The following is a 15,006-nucleotide window of genomic DNA, read 5'->3' on the forward strand; positions in this document are numbered from 1 at the left end:
CTAATATTACTTTGTTAAACAATTATATTTCAATAAAAAGCATTTTCTCTATTTTAATAATAATATACATTTGTGGCATACACATTATGCACACTTACTTCTTTTATAAAATAATTTTTACACACCTTAGTTTGAGCAGTGTTATATTCCTCAATGCTTTCAACTTGACTGAACAAGCAAGCCGAATATCTTTAAGAGATTTTCATAAGAAGCCAAATTATTGATTCATACATTAAACTTCAATGAATTAGTCTTGCTTAGACAGTGTTCAAAAAATATCTCTGCACTTGGCTTGGTTCCTGCCATTTGTAGAAGTTATCAGATGTCAGTTTAACATTAAGTAACATTAATCTTATTTTTTTCCAGCAAGAGCACGTTGTCTAAACAATGCTAAACTTTTTAATCTCAACAGAAAGGTTCTTCTATTAAATATAAAAGTGAGACTACTAGTCCAACTTAATACACACATATTCAATAAATTCTGTAAGTGGTTATTTTTAGAGCTTTCTATGCTTAAGGCCCTGTTGTGGCAAATAAAGTCCCTCTTCCAGCTCTAATTAAAATTCAAATCTAAAACTGCTTCAAGGGACTTCCCTCATGGTCCACTTGTTAAGACTTTGCCTTCAAATGCAGGGGGTGCAGGTTCAAACCCCTGTTCGGGGAGCTAAGATCCCACATGCCTCGCTGCCAAAAAACCAAAACATAAAGAACAGATGCAATATTGTAACAAATTCAATAAAGACTTTAAAAATGGCCCACATCAAAAAAATCTTGGAGAAAAAAATAAAACTGTTTCAAGAAATTATATCTCCTGGTAATGTGGTTTATTACTGATTTATTGTAAAATATACAATATTAAGAAAATGAATACTAAAATTATCAAATCAAGAAACTGGGAGTCTCTTTATTCAATTATATTTCTGTTATTGAATTGTTTTATTGATTCATTCAACAATCCTTTCTTTCTAAAAATACTTTCAATGTATTGAAGGTTTATTGAATGCTAGAAAATCAGTGGGTGCTGCAAAGAGACCTCAAAAAATTTGAAAAACCACCCTTCTCTAAAAAGTAAATTATTAATGTCTAGGTCCAGTCATAATTGGTCACACATAATATAAAATACTAATGTATGCATCAATCTTTCAAAAATGGTTTCTTCGGAGAGAAGTCTATAAATGAACAGTCCTTGGAAATACAACTTTACAAAAGCAAACCACTTTTGAGATTTTCCTAGATTTTAAAGAAATACACTTTTATGTCATTTTGAAATGCAGGTACAATTTCTAAATGTGCTATTTAATAGAGTTTAAAAAAAAAGCAACAGTTTGGAAAGTGGATCTTAACAGGACAGTGATTAATTTCTTAAGTCTAATATTTATGGTACTCAACTATGTCCATGTTATCAGTCTTCAGCATGTGCAATGTACATGTAAAGAGAAGATGGAGGAAAGAAAAAAGTGTCCTTTGATTACAAAGGGCATGACACTAATTTTCTTAATGTGGCCAGCTATTAAATCATATCTAGAAAAAATTGAATAAATGTAAGCTCCTTGAGAGTAGGATTAAGATTTTATTCATTTTTGAATTCCATACAGTGTCTAGGATAACGTCATGTAGGTATTAAACAAATGTGTATTGAATGAATAATGAAATTTATGTAGCACTCCCAAAATAGTGTTCTTTGAGGTGTTAATAAATACACTCCCTCCTCATTCCAAAATTAAATATACAAATAAACTTAGGACACCAACATGTTACATGTCTTCTTTGGATATATTCTTAATAGTTCTCCTTAGCATAATAAATAATTAAGGTGCTGGGAAGTTCTACAATATAGTGCTGAAAGAAAAAAACTGCCAGCAAAGAATACTAAACCTGACAAAATTATCCTTGAAAAATGAAAGAGATATAAAGATTCCCAGAGAAACAAAAGCTTAGGAGCCCATCACTACTAGACCTGCATTACAAGACATGCTAAAGGGAGTTTTTCAAGTTGAAACAAAATGAAACTAAATAGTAACATGAAAGCATATTAAAGTATAAAACTTACTGGGAAAGATAGATCTATAGACAAATACAGAATACCATAATAACTCAATAGTGGTGTGTAAATCACTTCTAACTTTAGTATTAAAGTTAAGAGACAATAGTAAGATTAAATTTTAAAAAATTAGAGATGGATACACAATAAAAAGGATACAAATTATGATATCAACATCACAAGGAGTATGGTGGAGAGAAAAGTAAAAGTGTTGAGTTTTGTGTGCTATTGAAATTAAATTGTTATCAGCTTAAAATGGACTGTGATAAATATAAGATATTTAATGAAAATCTCATGGTAACCACAAAGCAAAAACACATGATATACATGAAAGGACTCAAAGCATACCAGTAACAAAAGACCATCAAATCACAAAGGAAGAAAGCAAGAGAGGAAGAACGGAACAAAAAACTACAAAATATTAGAAAAAGTGAACAAAATGGCAATAGTAAGTCCTTAGCTATCAATAGTTGTATTAAATGTAAATGGATTAAACTCCCAAATCAAATGACATACAGTGACTCAATGCGTAAAATTTTAAAAAAGAAAAGAAGATTGAACTATATGCTGTCCACAAGAGATTCACTTTAGAAATAAGTACACACATAGGCTGAAAGTGAAAGGATGCAAGAAGATACTCTATGCAAGTGGTAAACAAAAGAGAGCAGCGGTGGATGTACTTATATCAGACAGTATAGAGTTCAAATCCAAAACTGTCACAAGAGAGAAAGAAGGCTATTATATAATGTTAAAGGGTCAAGTCAACAGGAAGATATAACAATTATAAATATATAGGCACTCAGCATCAGAGTACCTAAATAAATAAAGCAAATATTCATAGATTTGAAGGGAGAAATAGACTACAATACAACAATAGTAGGAGATTTCAATACCCCACTTTACATAATAGACAGAACATCCAGACAGAAAATCAGCAAGGAAACAGTAGACTTGAAAAACACTACAGTTCAAATGGACCTAACACACATATATAGAACACTGTATCCAATAGCAACAGACTATACATTCTTCTCAAGTGCACGCAGAACATTCTCCAGGATAGATCACAGGTTAAGTCACAAAACAAGTCTCAACAAATTTAAGAATACTGAAATTATAGCAAGTATCTTTTCTGACCACAATGGAATGAAACTAGAAATCAATAATATAAGGAAAACTGGAAAATTCACAAATATGTGGAAAAACAACATACTCTTGAACAGTCACTGGGCCAAAGAATAGATCAAAAGGCAAATTAGAAAACAACTTGAGACAAATGAAAAGAAATAGAAAGCACACCCAAACTTATGGGACACAGAAAAAGCAGTGTCAAAAGGGAGTTTTATAGTGACAAATACTACATTTTAAAAAAAGAAGAAAAATCTCAAATAATCTAACTTTATACCTCAAGGAATTAGAAGAGCAACAAAGTTAGTCAAAGGAAAGAAACAGCAAATATTAAAGCAGAAATAAACAAAATAGATAATAGAAAATCATTTTAAAAATCAAGGAAACTAAGTTGGTTTTTTGAAAAAACAAATAATTGACAAACTCTTAGCTGGACTACAAAAGAAAGATGATTCAAATAAAATCAGAAATGAAAAAGGAACCATTACAACTGATACCACAGAAATAAAAAGAATCATGACACTATTATGAACATTTATATGCCAACAAATTGTGTAATGTAGAAGAAATGGATGAATTCCTACAAACATACAATCTACCAAAACTGAATCACGAAGAAATATATAACCCAAACAGACCTTTAACTAGTAAGTTGACTGAATCAGTAATGAAAAATCTCCCCAGAAAGAAAACCCCAGGCCAGATGACTTCACTGGTAAATTTTACAAAACATTAAAAAAGTAACATTAACCCTTCTTAAACTCTTCAAAAAATTGAAGTATAGGAAACACTTCCAAATGCATTTTATGATGCTAGCACTACACTGACATCAAAGCAAGAGAAAGACACTATAAGATAAGAAAATATCAAGCCAGCAACCCTGATGAACACACACGCGAAAATCCTCAACAAAATACTAGCAAACCACATTCAACAGCACACTGAAAGGTAATACACCATAACCAAGTGGCATTTATCCCTGGGATACAAAAATGCCTCAACATAACTAAGTCAATTAATGTGATAAACCATGTTTACAAAATGAAGGATAAAAATCACACGATCATCAATAGATACAGAAAAGGCACTTAAAATTCAACACACATTTATGTTAAAACCCTCAACAAATTGGGTGTACAAGAAATGTACCTCAACATAGTAAAGGCCATATGTGAAAAGTCCACAGTGAAAAAAAATCGAAATCAACAAAGGAAAACTGAAAGCTTTTCCTCTAAGCTTAGGAATAAGACAAGGTTGCCCACTCTTATCACTTCTATTTAATATAGTACTGCAATTCTATAATTCTGTAATTGCCATAGCCAGGGCAACTAGGCAAGAAAAGAAATAAAATGCATCCAAATTGGAAAGGAAGAACTAACACTGTATCTCTTTGCAGATTACATGATCCTATGTATAGAAAACTCTCAAGACACACAAAAAAACTGTTATAAGCTAAAAAAGTAATTCAGTAAAGTTGCAGGATACCAAATCAATATACAAAAAAAAAAAAAGAATCAGTTACATTCTATACACTAACAACAAACTATCCAAAAAGTAAATTAAGAAAACGGTCCCCTTTACAATAGTATCAAAAAGAACAAAATACTTAGAAATGAATTTAATTAAGAAAGCAAAAGACTTGTATACCAAAAACTACAAAACATTGCTAAAATATACTTTAAAAGACAGAAATAAATGGAAAGGCATCTGGGTTGATAGAGTGGAAGACATAATACTGTTAAAATGTCTATATTACCCAAAGCAACCTACAGATTCAATGCAATCCCTATCAAAATCCTAAGAGCATTTTTTTAAGGAAATACAAAAAAACAAGCCTAAAATTAATATGTAACCATAAAAGACCTCAAATATCCAAAGCAATTTTGAGCAATAACAAAACTCTAGGCATCACATTTCCTGATTTCAAAATATATTACAAAGCAAAAGTAATTAAAATAGTATGGTACTGCAGAGACAGAGGCATAAACCTATGAAAAAGAATACAGAGCCCAGAAATAAATCCACTTATATACTGCCAACTGATCTTTGACACAGGTGTCAAGAATACACAATAGGTACGGGACAGTCTCTTCAACAAATGGTGTTGGGAAAATGGGGTGTTTTCAGAAAATAATTTGAATGGAAAAAAAGGGTGGAAAGAGGAAACTTTTAGACTTAAAAATACTTAAACACATCAAGTCAAAACAATTTTGTTTGGATACTGATTCTAACAAATCAACAGTAAAAATAAAGAAAAATTATAAGACAAATCTGGAAAATTTGAACATATACTGAGTATCTGAGGATATCAAGATAATAATGTTAATTTTTTAGGTATGATAATGGTATTGTGGTTATGTTTAAACACTGAAGTGTTTTCACCTTTGAGAGATACATACTGAAATATCTGTGGATAAAATTATGTGATGACAGGAATTTCCTTGAACATAATCCAGTGGTGTATGGGGAGACTAGGGGTAGAAATGAAACAAGTGTGGCCATAAATTATTAAATGTTGAAGGTTTGTAATGGGTAAATTAGGATTTATTACACTAGTCACTCTTTTACACGTTTGAATCTTTACATAATTTTTAAAAAGAGAGAAAAAGAATGGGAGGAGAGAAGCTGTAGATAGAGAGTACAGAAATTTTCTACACAATAAAGGGAAGACTTATTAAAGAGGAAAAAAGATAAATGGGTCAATAACTGAAAAAAGAAAGGGAATCAAAAGATATCTCTTTAAAGGATGGGAAAATACCAGCATAACTGTATGCTAATGAGAAAAATCAAGTAGAAAGAGAAAAGTAAAGATTCAGGAGACTTGTAAATTGTGAGAGCTACATATTTGGATGGATGAAAAGGGATCAGATTTAGTACACAAATGAATGGCTTGAACTTTCGTAGAAGCCTACATGATTTTTCATGTATATGTATTTTCATGGGCAATGCACAAGAAAGCAGACTGTCTGGATTCAGATGAAGGTAGACTGATATGATGAAAACATAGGAAAGTTGTATTAGACTGTTTTTCTTTACTCCCTAACATAAGAAACAAGATCATAAGCTAATAGAAAGGATTGGGGAGGAGGTGCTGGAGAACTAAAGATTTAGAGGAAGGTACAACTGCCATCTAATATTATGGGAGAGAGAATGTATTAGGGCAGGGCTTGGCAAAATCAGGCCTGCTGCTTTTTTAAAAATATAGTTTTATTGGAAAATAGCCACATTCATTTGTTTATGTATTATATCTACGTCTACTTTTGTGCTATAACAGCAGAGTGGAACAGTTATGACAGAGACCATATGGCCCATAGTCTTAAAAATCTTACTAACTTTTACAAAAAAGTTTTGCCAACTCCTGTACTAGAGAAATAGGCTGAAATAAACAGACCCATATGAAGTTAGTGATCATGAATCTAAAGACAGATGAGTCAGTACGGTTACACGTTTTTCTCCATTTTATTTAGCTGTAAGAAAGCAGGCCCAAAATAGATGGAAAGTTAGGATTTCATCAGCTTTATGAATTAGCCAAGTGTATTAGTTTCTTGTGGCTACTGTAACAAATCACCACAAACTTGGTAGCTCAAACAACTAAAAATTTATTCTCTCACAGTTTACGAGGCCAAAAGTCTGAAATCAAAATCACTGATACAAGATTATCACTGAAGTCAAGGTGTCAATAGGGCCACACTCTCTCCAATGACTCTAGGGGAGAATCTGCTCTCTGCCTCTTCCAGCTTCAGGTAGCTGCCGCATTCCTTGGTTTTTGGCCACATGACTCCAATCTCAGCCTCCAATTCACATGGCCTTCGCCTCTGTGCTTGTGCCTTCTTTTGTCTGTATGAAATCTTCATCTACCTCTCTCTTATAAGGACACTTGTGATTGGATTGAGGGCTCACCCTGATAATCCAAAATAATCTCCCCACCTCAAGATCATTAACTTAATCATATCTGCAGATACTTGTTTTCATTATAAGGTAAAAGAGTCCCAGGGATTAGTATCTGTTATCTTTGAGTAAGCATTATTCAGCCAAGCAAGCACAGTGCAACATGAGTAAGACTTGAAAATTAAAGATGTGTGCATAGGAGTAATTATAAAGATTGACCACAGAATGTAAATCAGGTAAGAAGGGAAATGAAAAGGGAAAAGAGCTAATCGAAGGGCAGTGAATTGGAGGTCCAAGTGAGATCAATTGCAGTTGAGTTACTAGACGAGTTAGAGAAAGAAGTGGTGATTGGTGAAAGGGATGATTGAAATAAAAATTACAGAGGGGTTATAGTTATCGGTAATAAAAAAGCCTAGGGTATGACCATTGGAGCCAGTGGTTTAGGAAGGGTGAAGGATATCACTGGGTGAAGCATATCATTGGATGAAAGGTGGTAAAGGAACTGAGAGGCCTGCAAATACTTTTATTCCTCCCACTTGAATCATTTAGTAATATTTTTAGGATGTCAGTGTTTCACAGAACATTGTATGACTAATGCAGAATTAATGAATATGCACATCTTAGTTACTACTAAAAGTAGAAAGCTGTGATAACTGCAAATAACACACTGTACAGTAGAAGGACTGAAATAGATTTTTGTTCAAAATCTCTACAGAGCAACTGTCAGGCTTTACAGGTTTCAATGTTAAAGTTAATATATAATTAAAGAAAATCCTAAACAGGATCAAAAACTTTAAATTATTTTTAAAAAATATACCAGATACACATAACTAGCAAATTCAAGAAGTGAAAGAACAGTAAGAATTAAAATTTGATTCCCTTCCAACTCAATTTCTTTATATTTCATAGATGCTTAGCAATTTTTTATAAGTACTGTTAATAAATACTGTACATTACCTATATTCTTCACTGTTTTGAGACAGAATAACACCTCTTCAGTCTCATTTCCCAGTACTATTGCTTCTCCAGTCCACCTCAATGCACATGCTAAAGTCTCAACAATTCAAAACCACATATAGATGCCCAAAGAGCCAAAGTTTTTCACACATCCATATCTTTGTATACACTGCCTACAGAGTTCTTCTCTAACTGAAGAGCTGTCCTCCTGGCGGCAGACAGCTATACATTCTTTAAAACCTAAATGAAAAGTCAATTTTTCTGGGAAATTACTTTGGATATTACTCTCCCACGCCTCCACTACTCCTTCCCCCTTGAGTAGTTAATCATGAACTCATGGACTCTAGTCTATCTATACTGTATATCTATTTCTATTGCTGTGCTTGTAAATCTAGACTATAATGCATTGTTCTTCTACACAGTTATGTCTATTACTAAAAGTGGGGTACTGAAGTCTCCAACTATTACTGTTGAATTGTCTATTTGTCCCTTCAATTCTGTCAGTTTTTGCTTCATATATTTCCAACTCTGTTGTGAGGTACATGTGTATGTTTATAATTGTTACTTCTTCCTGATGTATTGACACTTTTATCAGTATAAAATGTCCCTTTTTAAAACTTACTGCTTATATAACTCTCTGCTACAGAACTCTGAAAAGTCAGGAACAGTGTGTCTATTACAGAACTTGGCCTAGTACTTATAATTAATAGGTATGACATAACCATAAAAAATCTATTTTAATTTTCAGTAAAGTAGGTATGAAATAAGTTTATAAAATCTATTTTAATTTTTAATAATTTAGAAAAGAAAGTACATTATCTTCTATAGTAATCTATTCCAGTGTCTCATATTGTATACTTTTCCCCTTTAGGATATATACTAAAAATCCCTCATTTTGCAATTCATACTTTCTTTTGTTCTGTCTTTGGTGTATATATCAAACAAATGTTCAGACTCATATATATATGAGTCTGATATATATATATTAACTCATATATATATATATCAGTTCTGTGTACTAGATGGTTAAATCATTTCTCAGCTTTCTCTTTAGTAACTTAAAAATTCTCAGCTTATCATAAATCTGACTTTCTAAATCTTTGAATATTCCTGTAGGTCTCTTCTAAATTATCTCCAAAGTGTTGAAATAGATCCTTATCTTAAATTAATAAACAATTTTAATCATTGTGTATCCTTATTTATCTTTACTGTTTTTAAACTTTTATTATAAACTTACAATACATTATTTAGTATGAGTGTTAGATATGTTCCCTGATATATGCAGTATTCTCTTCTTTAGTAATTCCCAGAAATACTACTGACAATTACTTTTATTTAATAATCCTTTCAGCACCTACTTTGTACAAACATTGTTATATACTCCTGGGAAACACAAAAGAAAGTGAAAGAATTTATTATAAATGTATGCTATTTAACTGCAGCTCAGACATGACTAATGCTTAACAGCTCTTCTGATTATATATGGCCAACTCATACATTACCTGTGCATATGATAGCAAGTATTCTAAATTTCCGTTTTGCCCAAGATTTTAAACCATGCCTATCTCTCTAACTTTTGTCAGGTAAATTAGCCTTCTGTCTTACTAAAATGACAGGTGTTACTAATAATATTCTATTTATCCATGCTCGATTGCAGAATATCTGTGTATCTTCACTTTTCTCTTTTATTTTCTTTCTGTGGTGAAAAAAGCGAGTCAGCCATGGAACAAATCTATAGGATGATAATCTCTCCAGTACTCCTTCACAGCCCAAATTAAAAATGGAGAGACTGCGATGGAAAAAGAACCTAGGCTAGAGACTACAAATAGGAAAATGACAAAATTTCCAGGGAAGGAGGGCCTGCTTGTGGCAGTAAGTGTACTTTTGAAATGGTTGATCCTGAGGTTTGGCTGATAATAAAGCCAACCATAAAAACTGAAGGAATTGTAACAAATCAAGGAACTGGAAATCATGACAAGTTGATGGGAAAAACCTGTTCCATGGGAAAAACAAAATTGGAGGGAGATCCAAATAAGATGTCATGGTCAGGAAAGAGTCCTAAAAGTTGGTATCCTGAAGGAAGACATTTAAATTACATGAATCCTTTTGGGAATAATATATATACACTGTTATATTTAAAATAAATAACCAAAAAGGACCTAATGCATAGCACAGGGAACTCTGCTCAATATTCTGTAATAACCTCAATGGGAAAAGAACTTGAAAAAGAATAGATACATGTATATGGATAACTGAATCACTTTGCTGTATACCTGCAACTAACACATTGTTAATCAACAATACTCCAATATAAAATAAAAATTAAAAAAGAAAAAGATTGAAAAACTTTTTAAGTTAGAAAAAAATAAATACTGTTATTCCTATATTACTTTAAATCAACATGTAAGGCAAAAAATGGGTCAAAATTGTCAATACCTTAGAAAGACTCAACTGTGAAAATTTACACACAATCTTCCTCAATATTATAACTCAAACAGACAGTTTTTCTTTCGGAATCAGAACTGACTATTGTTTCTTTAATTGAGCCAAGAATGAAGTAGCTGGTTTGACTTTAGAGGCCGTGCTGTACCAGTAAAATGTGTTTAAAAATATGAGAACCTTAGTCTGTTTGGCCGATACTCACATTATGAGAAACTTAGTTAACCTAAGACCAGCAAGTCTCTTGCATTATACTAACTCCAATAAAGTTAGTATTGAGTAGAATGCCTACTGAACATCCCAAGACACCTTAAAAAATTATTTACTTTTCTTCTTGAACATATGGTTTGATATACCATGGAAGTTAAAAGCTCATATGCTGTGACTCTTTTAAAGACAATAATGAAGTTGGAGAAGGAGAGGTTTAGGAACAAGGATGCTGAGACACTAACCGTGTCAGAAGCCATCAATAGGAATGCTGAATTTCCCGAAAATGTCAGAAAACATTGGAGTTAAACAGGAAAACTATGGTTGCTAAAGGCATTGACTATTCTGAAAGACTGAATAAGCAGAAAACAAAGTTAATGAGTTTTTTTCTGTTTTTGTTTTTCAGCAGCTTGACTACAATATGCTTAGCTGTGTGTGTATATATACATATAACACTTGTCTTGCTTCTTGCATTTGTGGATTGACATCTTCAATTTTACAAAATTCTCAATCAGTATTTTTTCAAATATTGCTATTGTATCATTCTCTTTCTAAATGCTAGACATTTTTACCATATGCCAGACGTGTCTTAGGATCATCCTTTTTGGCTTTATCTTTTGTGTGTGTGTGCGTGTGTGTGTGTGTGTGTCAATATGGCTATTTTTGACTCAAGTCTCTTTCTGCTCATTTATTCACTATTTCTTTGTGCCTAATCATGCACTAAACCTATCTAATGAACTCTTCATTTCATTTAAGGTGTGTTTCGCTTCTACACTTTCCATTTGACTCTTTAAAAAAAAAAAAACAAACAGATTTTAGATCTCAGGTAAAATCTCCATCTTTCTCCTTATTTTTGTAAACGTTTTAATTGCAATTATTTTTAAATATCTATCTGCTAATTCCAACATCTGAATCACCTGGGGGTCTGTTTTTCCCTCTTGACTTTCAATCACCTGATAGTGCTTATTTGCATGCCTTTAATTCCTAATGACATGACTGACATTAAGTTTGAGAAATACTGTAGTCTCTGAATGATGTTATCCTCTTACAAAAGGGTTACAGTTTTCTTCTTGCAGGCAGACAGAGTACCAGTGGTTTTAGTCATTATTAGGGCTGATGTATTTTTTTTTAATTAATTAGTTTATTTTTGGCTGCATTGGGTCTTCATTGCTGTGCACAGGCTTTCTCTAGATGCAGCGAGTGGGGACTACTCTTTGTTGCGGTGCACGGGCTTCTCACATGGGCTTCAGTAGTTGTGGTACGCAGGCCCAGTAGTTGTGGCTCACGGGCTCCAGAGCGCAGCCTCAGTAGTTGTGGCGCATGGGCTTAGTCGCTCCACAGCATGTGGGATCTTCCCAGACCAGGGCTCAAACCTGTGTCCCCTGCATTAGCAGGTGGATTCTTAGCCACTGAGCCACCAGGGAAGTCCAGGGCTGATGTATTTTAGTATTTTGCCTTCACACCTAAAGTGTGATTCTCTGTGGTCTCAACTAAGTTCGTGTTGTCTCCCAAGGCCCTTCCATCTTGGCAAGGCTTAATTTCAACCTTTCCCTCAGTTATACAGCTGCTGAAATCTCTGCTAACCTCTAGAGCCTTCCAGATTGTTTTCTAATGAATTTCCTGGAATTTCAACCTGTACGTACAGATTTTAAGAGCTGGTAAAAAGTTGCCTAATGAGTTAAGATTCATTTTCACTTGGGCTCTAGTTTTCTATACTAGTAACTGAAAACTGTCCTGAGGGAAAAAGCCAGGGTCAATGTGGGGTTCACCTCCTATGCGCTTCTATTCTGTCAAGGATCATAATCTCTCAAGTTCTGCTTAAACTGATAGCTCTCCAACTCCATCAAACACTTGTTTTATATATTGGGCTGGCCAAGAAGTTCATTCGGGTTTTTCCATAACATGTTACAAAACACCCAAACAAACTTTGGCCAACCCAATACTCTATCCAGCTTTCATAGTTATCTTCAGTCAAAGGGCTACTCAATTCACGTAACTCTGTCATTGCCAGAACTGGAGTCTCTATCATCATTTCTTGAATGAGAAAGACTGATGTGAAGAACTACTGCATATCAACTGATATTAACTGTCTAGATATATATTTCATTGTAAAAGATAATTCTATGCACATAGATATTAAATTACATTGCTTTCTTATTAGAGCGCAAGTTCAGTCATTTTCAAGATCTTATGTTTTAGAATCATCTCTAGGAAATGCAATATATGAACACTTGAACTTTACAGATTCTACCTGAATAGTAGAGTCAAGATACATATTATAATACTACAACTGCTCTTATCTCACCGAATTTTAATTATCTCCTTAGTTATTTGTCTCTACTACTTCCTGGGGTTTTAGAACAGGAATGAATATATTATTCATTTCTCTCCAGTACCTACAATTGCGCCTGGCAATATTAATAATACCAGCTATCACTTAAGGAGCATTTACTATGTGCCATTCACTGTCTTATATGAGTAAGTCTTAGAAACAATCCTATAGTATGAGTATTATTTTATAGTTGAGGAAATCATTGTACAGAAAGATTAAGTAATTTGTTCAGCGTCAAAGAGCTAAGAAGTAGCCAAGCTGTTTGACCACTGAGACTGTGTTCTTAACCAACATACTATACTGCTCACTCAGGGAATTATTATATTTATTTTAACAGTTTGTGAGATCATCCTGAAAGAATGAAAGTAGGGAGAAATATACATCTCAGTAATAATGGATTCAAAACTTTGCAAGTAAGTAAACAGATTCCTAATTCAGCTAAAGAGGTCCTTTAAAAATCATCCACCTTATGATAATATACGGCCTTATCTGTATCTTTGAAGTGTGTTTTCACATAACGATTTACAAACATGAAAGATCAACCCAAACCATAAATATTTACAAGATATCACTTCAAACACGGACCTCGAGAGCCCACTTAGCAATTATTGGTAGATAATTTATTTCTCTGCCATTCTTTAATTTTTTAGTTATTAGTGTGAAAAGATGATGTATAGAAGCTATTGTCACACAAAAGTCTGGCACATTATCAAAAGTAGTATGAAAAGAATATTTACTCTGAAATGCTGTTTAATAAACAGATCTTTCTATAAAGAGATAATGGAATTATAATCACCCTTGTGTTTTCTACCTGAGTATTTGGCTCACCTTTAATATTATTTTATTTGTTATAATTATTTGTGTATATTGAATGAATCAAAAGATACAAAAGAACACTGCTGAAGTAGTTCCTCTTGTAACACATTAGTCTTTTTTTCCTATTTTGCAAGAAGAAACACTGCTCTTGTTTATTATAAACTTGAAAGCTGTAAATGCTCTAGATAAAACATGTACTAACTGCTTAGCATTATTCAGCTTTTTTTCAAAAAAAGAACACAATTGTCATATCCCTAATATACATGAAGTACTGTATAATGGAGAAAGAGAATAATAATGGTAAACCAAAAGAGAGTGGGGAGGGAATATTATTATCAGGTAAAATAGACTAAGTTGAAAAAGGTTACAATAGATGCAAAAGGAAATTATATCACTAATAAAAGTTTCAATACATCAGGAAGATATGACAATTATAAACATCTACACACCTAACAAGACACCCCCAAAATATATGAAGCAAAAACTGACAGTATTGAAGGGAGGAATAAAATTTTCTACATTAATAGCTCAAAACTTTAATACACCCATTTCAATAATGGATAGAACAAATGGACACATTAATAAGGAAACAGAGAGTTTGAGCAACACTATACACCAATTTGACCTAATAGCTATATACAGAACAATTCACTAAACAGCAGAATATACATTCTTCTCTGGTACACATGTAATATTCTCCAGGACAGATCATATGTTAGGTCACAAAACAAGCCTCAATATATTTTAATAGATTAGAATAATACAAAGTATCTTTCCTGACTATAGTAGGATAAAACTAGAAATCAGTAACAGAAGTAAAACTGGAAAATTCACAAATATGTAGAAAATTGATCAACACACCCTTCTGCCTTAAAGAAGAAATCACAAAGGAAATTAGAAAATACCTCAAGAACAGCCAAGTGTAAGTCAATGAAGTTAGAACAGTGGCTCACACCATACCAAAAAAAAAAAAAGATCAATCATTACTTTAAATGTCAGTGGACTAAATGCTCCAATCAAAAGACACAGGGTAGTTGATTGGATAAAAAAACAAGACCCATCTATATGCTGCTTACAAGAAACTCATTTCAGAACTAAAGAAACACACAGACTAAAAGTGAGGCAATGGAAAAAGATATTTCATGAAAACAGAAATGACAAGAAAGTGGGGGTAGCATTACTCATATCAGACAAAATA

At 32.9% G+C, this 15,006-nt stretch overlaps 1 protein-coding gene and 2 long non-coding RNA genes across 16 annotated transcripts in view; 1 reads left to right on the forward strand and 2 right to left on the reverse strand.

Annotated features, from left to right (window-relative positions):
* The window catches only part of GPHN (gephyrin), a 611,785-nt gene that overhangs the window by 406,466 nt on the left and 190,313 nt on the right, over positions 1-15,006 (reverse strand). The gene's annotated exons all lie outside the window — the stretch shown is intronic.
* Positions 1-15,006, forward strand: part of LOC309626235 — a 1,141,377-nt gene that overhangs the window by 15,359 nt on the left and 1,111,012 nt on the right. The gene's annotated exons all lie outside the window — the stretch shown is intronic.
* Positions 1-15,006, reverse strand: part of LOC309626220 — a 44,920-nt gene that overhangs the window by 11,547 nt on the left and 18,367 nt on the right. Inside the window, exon 2 of the long non-coding RNA XR_014243042.1 lies at positions 1-15,006. This exon is cut by the window's left edge and continues 11,547 nt beyond it; it is cut by the window's right edge and continues 16,135 nt beyond it. This is a non-coding gene — a long non-coding RNA (uncharacterized lncRNA).

Source organism: Balaenoptera borealis (genome assembly GCF_965194805.1).
Source record: "Balaenoptera borealis genome assembly, chromosome: 3".
Taxonomy (NCBI): domain Eukaryota; kingdom Metazoa; phylum Chordata; class Mammalia; order Artiodactyla; family Balaenopteridae; genus Balaenoptera; species Balaenoptera borealis.